Raw genomic sequence first — 12240 nt, forward strand, 5'->3', positions numbered from 1 at the left:
TTGGGATGTCTCCCGGGAGTACTAGCATTCTAAAAGGTGTAAGAAATTATTACTGATTCATTCAGCTGTGGCTAAAAATGTTTTTCTTCAACAGTGGATTCACCCCAATCCCCCTTCGTTAGCTTTGTTTAAAGAAAAAATATTTTAGATTTTCAAAATGGATTGGGTAGAATCTTCCCTTTATAAAGGAAAAAATAAAAAAAATTCTAAATTTGGGAAAGTTTTATTGATATCCAAAACATTGAAATCAAAAGACAAAAACAACACTGTTTCAAATTTACACAATGGTACGAAACTAGAATGCTTTTACAAGACCCTCCAATTGTTTGTTCTTGAGAAGGTGGAGGTGCTGTGCATAGGTGCACATGGCTTCTCTTTCCCTCCCCCCTTTTTCCCCTTCCCTCCGTCATTCTTTTTCCTTTTTCCTTCCTTTGTGTAACTTCTGACTCATCTTTTATTCTTATTCTTGAAGCCGATTTATATTTTATTGATATACTGGGTGGAAACCTCGAAAACGAGGGATGCAGATTTTGTTTGAATACCACACAGTACAGTTACAGTTGCACTATACGATGACTTTCACAGACTATGATGAAAGAAAGTTCTATGCATTCACCATTTATTATTTCTTGAAAGTATGATTGTATCTCTTTGCCTTCTACATAGTTCATAGACTTGTAACCCTTCTGCATCTGTATTGTACTTTTGTTATTCTTCCTCTTGACTTCAGTTAAAACATTTCTGAAAAAAAGGACAAATGACAGTTATGAGCTTATTGGTTAGTACTTAGGGGGTCATTCCGACCCGATCGCAGCGTGCTTTCATTCGCACAGCTGCAACCGGATTACTACTGCGCATGCGCGGGGGCTGTAATGCGCATGCGCGTCATTGTCTGGCGACAGCCGTTGCCGGGCAACGACACTGACAGCGGAAAAAGCGGTCGCAGCGGCGATCGCAAGAAGATTGACTGCAGGAAGGCATTCCGGGGCGTCAACTGACCACTGGAGACCGTTTTCGGGGAGTGGTAAGAAAAAATGCAGGCGTGTCCAGGCGAACGGAGGGAGGATGTCTGACGTCAAAGCCAAGCCCATCATCGCTGGATCCATCGCACAAGGTAAGTATGTCCAGGTCTGGTCTTGTTTTACAGGAAACGTTTTTAGCATAGCAGGGCTGTACAAGCGATCGCAGACCTGCTATGCTAAAATACACTCCCCCATAGGTGGAGATTAGTTGATCGTACCAGCAGCAAAAAGTTGCATGCTGTGATCAACTCGGAATGAGGGCCTTTATCTCTCTCTAACATTTGAGAAACTTTGAGCTGTCTCAGTTGTCACAATTCTGTATTTTTTCCTGGAAGAATTTCCAACAGATTTCCAAATCACAGCGAGATAGATTTCATGATTTGTATTCTTTGGAAAGCCAGTGGTTGTGGAACCTAAAGCCCTGTGGAAAATTTGGTGGTTTATAAATCACCAGAAAATCTCTGGAAAAAACAGTGGCTTAATGAAATCCCTTGAGGCTGTATAAATCTCTCTGCACATGTTACATGTTTAGGGATACATGTATAAAATGTTTAGAGCAAGCGTTCCATGAAGGACAGAAAGTGGACCTTGGAATGTTACACAATCTATTTAGACATTCTATTCTGTCCTCTATATTCTAAACACTGTATTTTGAGCGTTGCATGATTGATGAAACAGATTAAGGAGATCTGAATCTGCTCTGTATAATGAATGGAAAGAAAACTTTTCTGTTTGTGATTAGTTTATGAGCGGCATACCACAAGAGCATTGCTCTTATCTAGTGCATTAATTATCATTCACAGTTTAAGAACCGGTTCAGCCAGCCATCCTAAGTTCATGTTTCAATACAGAGTCTTTCCTCCAGAAGTCGTCTGCTATCACAAAACACACACACTGTTTATCCTCATCATTTTCAGCATTCATATTATAGTAAATGGCAAACCTACTCTCAGCTGAATATAATTTTGTATATGTTGTGGCTCTAAAGACCTTTTTCCCCCTTATTCTAAGTCTTGGTATTTTCATCTGAAAAAATAAAGCAGAAAGTTGACTTCTTTAGCGTATCTTTTTTCTTTTCCTGTTGATTTGGTTTAATTGGGATTTTACATTTTGAGGAATGAAAAAAGGCTGTGTTTTACAATATATACCCCCTTACTCATGAGTCACAAGAGGAGCCAATTAGTAGATAAAAAGGGTTGGTTGTGCGTGACCGGCAGTCTCAGCATACCTTTGCCGGTATCCCGGCAGCAGAATGCCGGCTGGGTGGGGGCGAGCGCAATAAGCACCTTGTGGGATCGGTGGTGACCTGTGGTTGCCACAGGTTCTATTCCCACTCTATGGGTGTCCGGGACACCTACAAGTGGGAATAGTCCCTGCTAGTCGGCATGCCAGCTGTCAGGATTCTCAGGGGGCGGGATGTAGGGGGAGGTGTTGTGACCAGCGGTCTCCTGACCGCCGGTCACATAACTACATCCCGATAAAAATGTTTAATGGACAGTCCATTATTTACTGTCATACAGTCATGGGCGGATTGGGATGTCGGGCACGAGCCCTCTCGGCCGGTCCCGTTGTTCCCTCAGCGGCCATCCATCACCCACCCTCCGTGTCAGCAGCCACCATCGGAGCTCAGCTCTAATCGGCCAGCGTCAACTGACAGCCAAATAAAAATGGCCACCAGGGGAGCTATTTGGCCTCTAGTGGCTTGCATTGCGGTATGTGGAATGCATGCCGCTGCTCATACGCTGGTTGCCGCATTTCCTCAGGCACATCTTTATGGTGCAGTACATGGAAGCTTCCTCCAATAAGCTGTTCAGATGCAGTTACACACATGCAGATAAAACAATGGGCCCAATTCAGACCTGATCGCTCCTCTGCAAATTTGCAGAGGTTTGCGATCATATAGTTGCTGCCCAAACAGAGTGAACACTCGCCCCGTGCAAGTCTGCGTACGCCTTATGAAAAGCTCTGCATACGCCGGTGAGCTGCAAATCTGTTTGCAACTCACTCACCATCTAATGTTTCTTCCAGTCTGTGCAGTCTGTGCGTCGCCAAGGACCTACTCCTACAGTGCAATAGAAACAGGCTGTTCGGTGCCGGAGCTGACGTCACACACCCTCCCATAAAACGCTTGGGAACGCCTGCATTTTTCCTGACACACCCAGAAAATGGCCAGTTACCAGCCCCAAATATCCTCTTCCTGTCAATCAACTTGCATACGCCTTGTGATCAAAAAGACGCTGGATTGTTTTGCAGTTTGGCCTCGCGCGTGCACATTATGATCCGTACGCATGCACAGACGATCGATAATCGGCCACCCTGTGAAAATGCACAACAGCGATCAGGTCTGAATCGGACCCAGTAGCAGCAATGGAAGCAGGGACCGTCTGAGGGGTCTCTAGGGTGCCTGCCTTCTGCAGGTAAGCTAAGCTGCTATTACTACAGCGTGGGGTTAGATAACACTAACTTTTCATTTTTGCAATTTATAAGATAACTTCTAATTGGTTGCTAAGATTAACCCCTGCATCCTGAGCAAACACATTCTGGGGGATCTGCAAGTTGCTATTGCGAGAAGGACTCCAGTTTATGGATAGATGAAGGTAGGGTGGTTTAAAACAGGGCAGCGTATGGAAGGGTGGTATAAGACAGGGCAGCATAGGGCAGGGTGGCATAAGACACTGCAGCATATGAGACAGAGCAGTGTAGGGTAGGGCTGTATAAGACAGGGCAGCGTAGGGCAGAGGGGTATAAGACAGGGCAGTGCAGAGGTAAAAGAAGTGTGAATAAAAGATACAGTACTGTGCAAAAGTTTTAACACCTAATTCAGATCTGATCGCAGCAGCAAATTTGTTAGCTAATGGACAAAACCATGTGCACTGCAGGGGGGGGCAGATGTAACATGTGCAGAGAGAGTTAGATTAGCTAACAAATTTGCTGCTGCGATCAGATCTGAATTAGGCAGGTGTTAGGGGCGTAGTCAGAACTTTGTGGGCCCCATAGCAACATTTTGAAGGGGCCCCTGTTGCAATACCTTTCTGCAGCAGTTGTTACTTGCATGCCCCATAATATCACCCTAGTTTATTTTCTGAACCATAGTAGTGCCTTGGTTAAAGTTATGCCCCATAGTAAAGCCCTAGTTCATATTTTGTCACATTGTAGGGCTGCCAGTACACATTATGCAACACAGTACTCCCAATTCACATTATGACATACAGTGTCCCCACTTCATATTGTGCCACATTACAGTGCCCCAGTTAATAACATATAATGTAGCATTATAATGCTAAGCAGTTAATTTTATATCACATTACAATGAGCAGGTCCAGGGGCATACCTAGATGTTTTGTAGACCACACGGCAAAGGTTTGTAAGGGTCCCTATGTACCACTCAATGAGGAAAATGTATATAACACACAGTTTTGCCAGGGAAGGTATGCTCCTCTCAGCTCTGGGCCCCATAGCAACTGCACCCCTGCACCTATGGAAGTTATGCCCTTGGCAGGTGTGGATGAAATGCTGCAAAGAATGAATGCTTTCAAAAATAGATATGTTAATAGTTTATTTTTTATCAATTAACAAAATGCTAAGTTAAGGAACAGAAAATAAATGTAAAACAAATTTGGTGTGAACACCCTTTGCCTTCAAAGCAGCATCAATTCTTCTAGGTACACTTACACTTTGAAGGAACTCGTCAAGAAGTTTGTTCCAAACATCTTGGAGAACCACCCACAGATGTTCTTTTGTTGTAGGTTTGCTCAAATCCTTGTGTCTCTTCACAATCAGAATCAGAATCAGTTTATTGGCAAGTATATCAGTACATAATACACAAGGAATTTGTTTCTGATAGCTGCCGCTCCCAGACAGTATATAACATACAACAAAAAAACATACAGGAAAGAAGAGCACATGACGGATAGCTTGAGTACATAGCTTGAGTACATGGGTTGAGTCTCCTAGACAGACTTGATAATATTGAGATCATTGCTCTGTGGGAGCCATATCATTGTTGCTCTTCTTTGCGCTGAATATTGTTTTTAGAGACATTGGATAGTTTTTAATGACATATATATGAAACAAAGTGGCGGCACTCATGGATTTCATCATTTCAAGTAAGGGTCAGCAGACCAACTTAGCAATTATTATAGGAGTTAAAATGTTTTGCTCCAGAACTTTCTAAACTATATCTGTACTCTTCTTTTACAGTATGTCTTTTTACGTTATTCCTGGAGAAGGATTGTTTGTTAGTAGGTTGCCTGGTTACGTTATCCCGAGGTCTGACGTCCCTTCTGCATCCATGTTCGTTGGAGTTGACACTGGCTACAGACAGGACACCAGGGACGTGCAGTCAGGGGAGGCAGGGGAGGCAGTGCCTCCCCTGTGATTAATTATTAAAATCATACAAAGAAGATACTTATGACACATAGTCTGTGTCATAAGTAACTTCTTTATTTAATTCTAAAAATTTGATGCATTTAAATGACTTTGGGAGGCACTGATAGCAGTGCCTCCCGTGGATAATGGGAACGGGGCAGAGCGGGGGGCGGGGCCAAACACTGGGCTGTAAAAGCCCATTGAAACAAAGCAGGAAAGCGGCACTGAAACAAGTGCCTCGCTGACAGGGACACCACCCCCATATCAGCGAGGCACCTGTGATTGGGCAGCGGATCCAGTGCTGGATCCGCTGTACAATCACCAACACGACGCTGGAGGGGTAAGAGGCGGCGGGACCCGGCGGCTGTGACTGGCGTTGGAGCGACGAGCCTGAAGCAGGAGTGAGGGGTGAGTTCTATGTTTGTATGTTTGTGTTGTCTTGTCCCCGTAGTGCTCACCTCTCCTCCTGGCCCTCCGCCTCCAGCCGCTGCCGCCTCCTTCCTGCCTGCGGCACTGTGACTTGTGTTGCCAGGCGCGTCCCGTTGCTAAGCAACGGGCCGGGAGCTGACCGGGACTTCTCTCTCTCTCTCTCTCTCTCTCTCTCTCTCCTGTAAGTATTTATTTCTATTCTTGTTCCAGGTGCCTGGTTCCAATATGGATTCTACTGGACAAGTGGACGTGACCGGCGTGGGATGTAGGTAAGTAATCTCTCTCTTATTTTTACAGGAACCACCTATTGGATTCTACTGGACAAGTGGACGTGACCGGCGTGGGATGTAGGTAAGTATGTGTGAGTGTGTAAGTGTGTTTTTAATAAACTTTTACTGTCACGGTGTGCGAGTTGTGTTTTTATTTGGGTATTTTTGTTGTTGTAGAACTACAGGTACCAGCTGGCCCGTTATTTCCCCGCATGCTGGTACTTGAGGTTCTCCAAGTACCAGCAAGCGGGGGAGGCTTGCTGGGCCTTGTAGTTCCACAACAAAAAACAATACTCTTTTTTTTACACACTTATGGCTATCAGCCTGGCACCCACCGCCTAGGGGTGCTGCGGACAGCCTCGGGCTTCACCCCTGGCCGTTGGGTGCCTGGAGGGGGGGACCCCTTCATTTAAGGGGTCCCCACACCTCCAGGGAACCCCGGCCAGGGGTGACTAATTGGGGGGGTAATGCCACGGCCGCAGGGACCTACGTAAATGTGTCCCCTGGCTGTGGCATTATGTCCCTGGCTAGTGGAGCCCGGTGCTGGTTTCAAAAATACGGGGGACCCCTACGTCTTTTGTCCCCCGTATTTTTTGGAACCAGGACCGGACTAAGAGCCCGGTGCTGGTTGTCTAAATACGGGGAACCCCTGTCCAATTTTTCCCCAGTATTTAAACAACCAGGACCGGCTCAAAGAGCCCGAGGCTGGTTACACTTAGGAGGGGGGACCTCACGCATTTTTTTTTTAACCCATTCAGACCCTTTTCCATTAAGTTATTGGAAGCCCTGGACAACAAAATTGCATTCATGTCCTCCTCCCACTCCCTTCCCAGTCCCAAACACTATTTTTTTTTCTATAAAAATGTACAATATATCACAAGTATGATGAGCAGGCAGGCAGCGGGCATTGGCGGCATCGGACTGAGATGCAAATTAGTGGCGGAGGGCTGGGTCAGTTGATGGTGGGTGAGTTTGTAAGCCATTGGCGGTGGCACAGGGCATCGACTCAGGGTCAGTAGCGGGCATTTACTCGGCGGTGGTAGGGGTCATCGGCAGATTCGGTGGACATTATGGCTGTAGTGCCTCACCAGCCACTGACCTCACCGCACGCCACTGCAGGACACACTAGTCTTTGGTTAGATTTGAGGAATGGTTGTTATATAAGGTAAGCTATTGTTTTATGTCTTTTGTTCCTGACGAAGGTTGCATTAAACCGAAACTGAAAAGTTGGTCTGCTGACCCTTGTTTGAAGTCCGTGAGTGGCACCACCTGTTCCTTATATATATAACATAGTAACATAGTTTTTTAGGTTGAAAAAAGACAAATTGTCCTTTGACTTCAACCTGTTAGCCTTAAAAATATTACAGTAGGAGATCACTAATTGTAACTTTGGTGAATGTTTAACCAGTATGTCGATTCCTCTTATTGAATTATTTTTTATTTTATTATTATTATTTTATTTTATTAGTGTAGTGCATGATTTACCCAACATAACCCTATATATTCTTATCCATTAGGAATTTATCTAGCCCATTCTTAAAAGTAATAACCGAGTCCACCGTTACTACTGTCTCAGGCAAGGAATTCCAAGTACGTATACAATTAGCAGCATATGTTCATAGAAAAAATATTTTCACAGCTGATAAACATGATACTTATTACATCCACACAGGGGGGCTTGATGTAGAACCATAACCCCCATTAGCCCAACAGCCTTTTTGGTGGCTCCCACCTTCCTCAAGGACATCCATAACACAATGCATCTTGCTACTGTATAAATGGTATAGTGGGAGTTCCTTATGTCAACAAACAAACTCACCTCCAAGAAAGAGCACTCCACTACTACTTTGAAATCGCTGTAGTGCACTTAGCAAGTAATAAACAGTTATCCACAGAGAAGCCACTCATTGGACTTCACAAAGGACAAACACAATATTTCATGACAGATCAAAATTAATCTAAAATGCTGGAAAAGCAGAATTGCTTGTGTTTATCTTTTATGAAGTCAGATGACCGTTTCTGTAGATAACTTTTGCTATTAGAGATGAGCGGGTTCGGTTTTACTCGGATTTACTTGGGTATTTCGCGTTTTGCTTATTGGCTATCCAAAACGCGTGACATCCGTGATCCAATAAGATGCCGTTTCGAGCCCTGAGTAAATCCGAGTAAAACCGAACCCGCACAACTCTAGTTGCTATATATGATGTGTATTGTGCACTACCACAATGTGGGCATAATGTGTAAGTGGCGCTACTGCTGTGTGGGCATAACTTGTAAGGGGCACTACTACTGTGTGGGCATAATGTGTTAGGGGCACTACTGATGTGTGGCATAATGTGCAAGGGGCACTACTAATGTGTGGCATAATGTGTAAGGAGCACTACTAATGTGTGGCATAATGTGTATAAGGGGTAATACTGTGTAGTGTAATGTAAATAGGGGGCTCTAGTGTGTGGTGTTACAAGTTTAAGGGATACTACTGTGTGGGAATAATGTGTAAGGGGCACTACTACTGTGTGAGCATATGTTACGACTCTGTGGGCATAATGTGTAAGGAGCACTACTTATGTATGGCGTAATGTGTAAGGAGCAATATAATGTAATGTGCCAGTTTACAGCAGTCATTGATTTGGCGTGTATCGCATCATCGGACCCCCCACCAGACAGCGCCAAATGCAGGGGACTTCCTGGGACTCATGTTGGGGGGGTCCATCCGGGAGACTTGCCCACTTTTCTGGAAGAGTAGGCAAGTATGCGGCTGTAAATTCAAAGAAAATGTACAGCCCTCATGTGTCTTCTTGGGGGGGGGGGGGTTACTGCCTCTGCCTCTCTCCCCAGTGCAGCCCACAATTAGCGTGTGTGCTGGCCAGGAGAGAGGGGCTACTGCAGAAGCTGTCACTCCTCTCTATCACCGCACCCAAGCACCGTGCAGGTGCTTTCTACAATGGTGGTGGGCAGCAGGATGAGAATCTGGACACGTGCCCTCCCTGGTCCCTCCAACAGGCCTTTATAAAGTACCTCGTGGGCCGGTTTTCACTCCCTCCCTCCCTCTCTCCCTCTCTCCCCTATGAAAGTCACTGGCGCCAGCTATGGGGCATTTCCTGAGCACCATTAACATTGTGGAAGAGGAAACTGGGTCAGAGAAGCCAACTGTGGAGGAGGCAGGTAGTAGCAGGCAGCTAAAAGTGATGGACACACCATTATAGCCCCCTACCCAGATCCAGGGCCCCTGCACCACCCCAGCCATCATACCCACACAGCTGCGGTTCTCAGACCCTGCCCTGGTGAACAGCTCCAACCGGGATCCCAGCAGCGGAGAAAGTTTGCTGAAAGTTGTTGGGAGCCAGCATTTGACAGGAGGCTTTCAGCATCTGGACTGCCCTACACTCAGCCAGCACCCAGCAGTAAAGACCCACGGCTAAATCACCCAGCCCCTACACCATGCAGCCAGCGGAGACTCCCATGCCCCAGAGAATTCAGCCTCCTGTGCTGCTGCTCACCCTGCTCCTGCTGCTGGTGGATGCCACCCGGGTGGCAATGGACAAGTTCACGGCAAATGGGTGGCAGCAGCGCTGCATGCCCGAGTTCATAAACGCTGCCATCAACGTGACCGTGGTATGCACAACACCTGCGGCTTCACCCCAGAAGAGTACTGCATGCAGACCGGCATCACCAAGTTGTTCCCCACCTGCAACATGACACGAGTGCCTCACTAACTACAACAATCAGGCGGACACCACCTAGTAGAGATGGCTACTGAGTTGCTGTCTCAACAAAATGACTCGAACCATTTAGAAGTTCGAATGATTCAAGTCACTCACAATTTGGTGTGTAGAGACAGCCCCCCGTAGCCCCTATCACTCAGTCACAGTGATTGGGTGGCAGCACTCCTGGGTGACACCCACTGGGAGGGAGCAGTGTGATGGTGCTCAGTGTCAGGGCTGCTGCTGTGCCTGACTTCCTGTGAGACTGAGTTGAGACAGTGCACAGTCAGTGGAGACGGATCAGATTCATAAATTATTCAGTGCAGCTGAATAGCTGACCTACTCCCAGATGTCTGAGTCAGGTGTGGATCAATGGATCAACCCTGTCTAGGTCAACAGTCACTAGGTTGACCACTGAAGGTCGACAGTGAGTAGGTCAACACTGACTGAAGGTCAACACATGACTAGGTCGACAGGTATGCAAGGTTGACATGGTCATTAGGTCGATGCAGTTTTGGGGAGAGTTTTGGGGGTTTCTTGACCCAAATTTCCATCTGGGACCACCGACAGTTGAAATGCATTCGCTCACCACGCTTCAGGCACAGTGGCTCACTACGTTCGCCACCTATTGACCATGTCGACCTTGCATACCTGTCGACCTAGTCATGTGTCGACCTTCAGTCGGTGTCGACATTCAGTGATCGACCTAATTACTGTCGACCTAGAAAGGGTAGGCCTAAAGACCGGACACCATCTGAGTCCCAGCACTGCCAGCAGTCTCTGCACTCACTGCATGTGCACAGTCTGCAATTCATTACAAAAGAGTCATGTACGAGACACTGTCTCGAGACACTCCACTGAGTTGAGTCATGTGTCTCACCTCAGTTCAAGGTATCTCTTTGCCCATGCCTACCACCTAGTGGCAGAGCCAGAACATGCTGACTTTGATCCAGTACCCGCATTCCATCAACCTGACCCTGCACCTGGGTGAGTGCCAACTCCTGTGCCCAGTGCATGCACACCCTCTCCTCCTCTGCACCCCGCTGTGTGTGGTCAGCAGGGTCTGCATGGCACTAGGTGGTTGTGGTGGTTTCACACTGAGCCTGGGCACACTTCCTTGTCCTGTCCCTGGGAGATGTAATCAGCTTTGTCCATAGTCTGTGGCTGTGTGACTCTGTGTTGTGACACCAGACAAAACACAGCACCTTCGTCCATGTAGAAAGTGCTTTACAGTTTTTTCAATCTACCTTTTATTTATTTTACCTTATACTTGTATTTCCTGTTATTCCCAGCAAGAAATAATGGCAGTGGACATGTTGGATACGCACAGGCACACCCTAATTTAGAGAGCCACACTTATACAGGTGAGTACGCTTACCAGTGAACGGAGAGGGGAGAGGGGTTGGTGCTGAGAGACACAGGGCCTAATTCAGAGTTGATCGCAGGAGCAAATTTGTTAGCAGTTGGGCAAAACCATGTGCACTGCAGGGGGGACAGATATAACATGTGCAGAGAGAGTTAGATTTGGGTGGGATGTATTCAAACTGAAATCTAAATTGCAGTGTAAAAATAAAGCAGCCAGTATGTACCCCACACAGAAACTAAATAACCCACCCAAATCTAACTCTCTCTGCAAATGTTATATCTGCCACACCTGCAATGTAACATGGTTTTGCCCAAATTCTAACAAATTTGCCGCTGTGATCAACTCTGAATTACCCCCACAGAACGAAGGGAGCTGAAAGACTTAGAGTGAATGGGGAGGCTGTGAGACAAGGGAGGTGAATGCTGAGAGACACAGAGGGAAGGGGCACAGGCCAAGAGGCACAGAGTGAAGGGTGTAAAACATGATACGATTAAGTGCGCTGTCAGCAGCAGCTGGTATAGGGGTTGGTCAACTCCCCCAATATTATATATAAAAAGAGAAACTCCTATTAGCAGCAATAATAATACCCCGGCTAGGACTCTTCTCTGGAATCATATCCACATTGGGTCATCAGAGGCCATTTGTATAGACCGATTGAGTCTTATTTTGTCCCCAGTCTTCAGCACAGCAGTCCGACGTAGCAATAAATGTAGAGGTGGCTCTTGTTCCTGTGTATATAGCAGCAAGTCCAAAGAAGATGTGCAGTACAATTATATACCAGGGCAGAAAAGTAGTGGGAGTCCAAATGACAATAGCTGTGTCATCCAAACTCAACGCGTTTCGCTGGTACAAGCAACTCAGCTCCAAATGACCTCTGACGACCCAATGTGGATATGATTTCAGAGAAAAGTCCTAGCCGGGATGTGATTATTGCTGCTAATAGGAGTCAAATGAATGCGTCATTTATATAATGAGTCCGTTTTGACAATAGCACTGTGACATCTTTTTATTTAATAGTTTTTATGTATTATATTGATTCCGTTTATTAAATCTATTTTATTACCAATTTTGTAACCAACCGT

At 46.1% G+C, this 12240-nt stretch overlaps 1 long non-coding RNA gene across 1 annotated transcript in view; it reads right to left on the minus strand.

Annotated features, from left to right (window-relative positions):
• Positions 1–293: 293 nt before the first annotated feature.
• LOC134947770 (uncharacterized) overlaps positions 294–12240 on the minus strand; it is a 214832-nt gene continuing 202885 nt past the window's right edge. Inside the window, exon 3 of the long non-coding RNA XR_010182763.1 lies at positions 294–741. This is a non-coding gene — a long non-coding RNA (uncharacterized LOC134947770). The remainder of the gene's footprint in view (positions 742–12240) is intronic.

Source organism: Pseudophryne corroboree, chromosome 8 (assembly GCF_028390025.1).
Source record: "Pseudophryne corroboree isolate aPseCor3 chromosome 8, aPseCor3.hap2, whole genome shotgun sequence".
Taxonomy (NCBI): Eukaryota; Metazoa; Chordata; class Amphibia; order Anura; family Myobatrachidae; genus Pseudophryne; species Pseudophryne corroboree.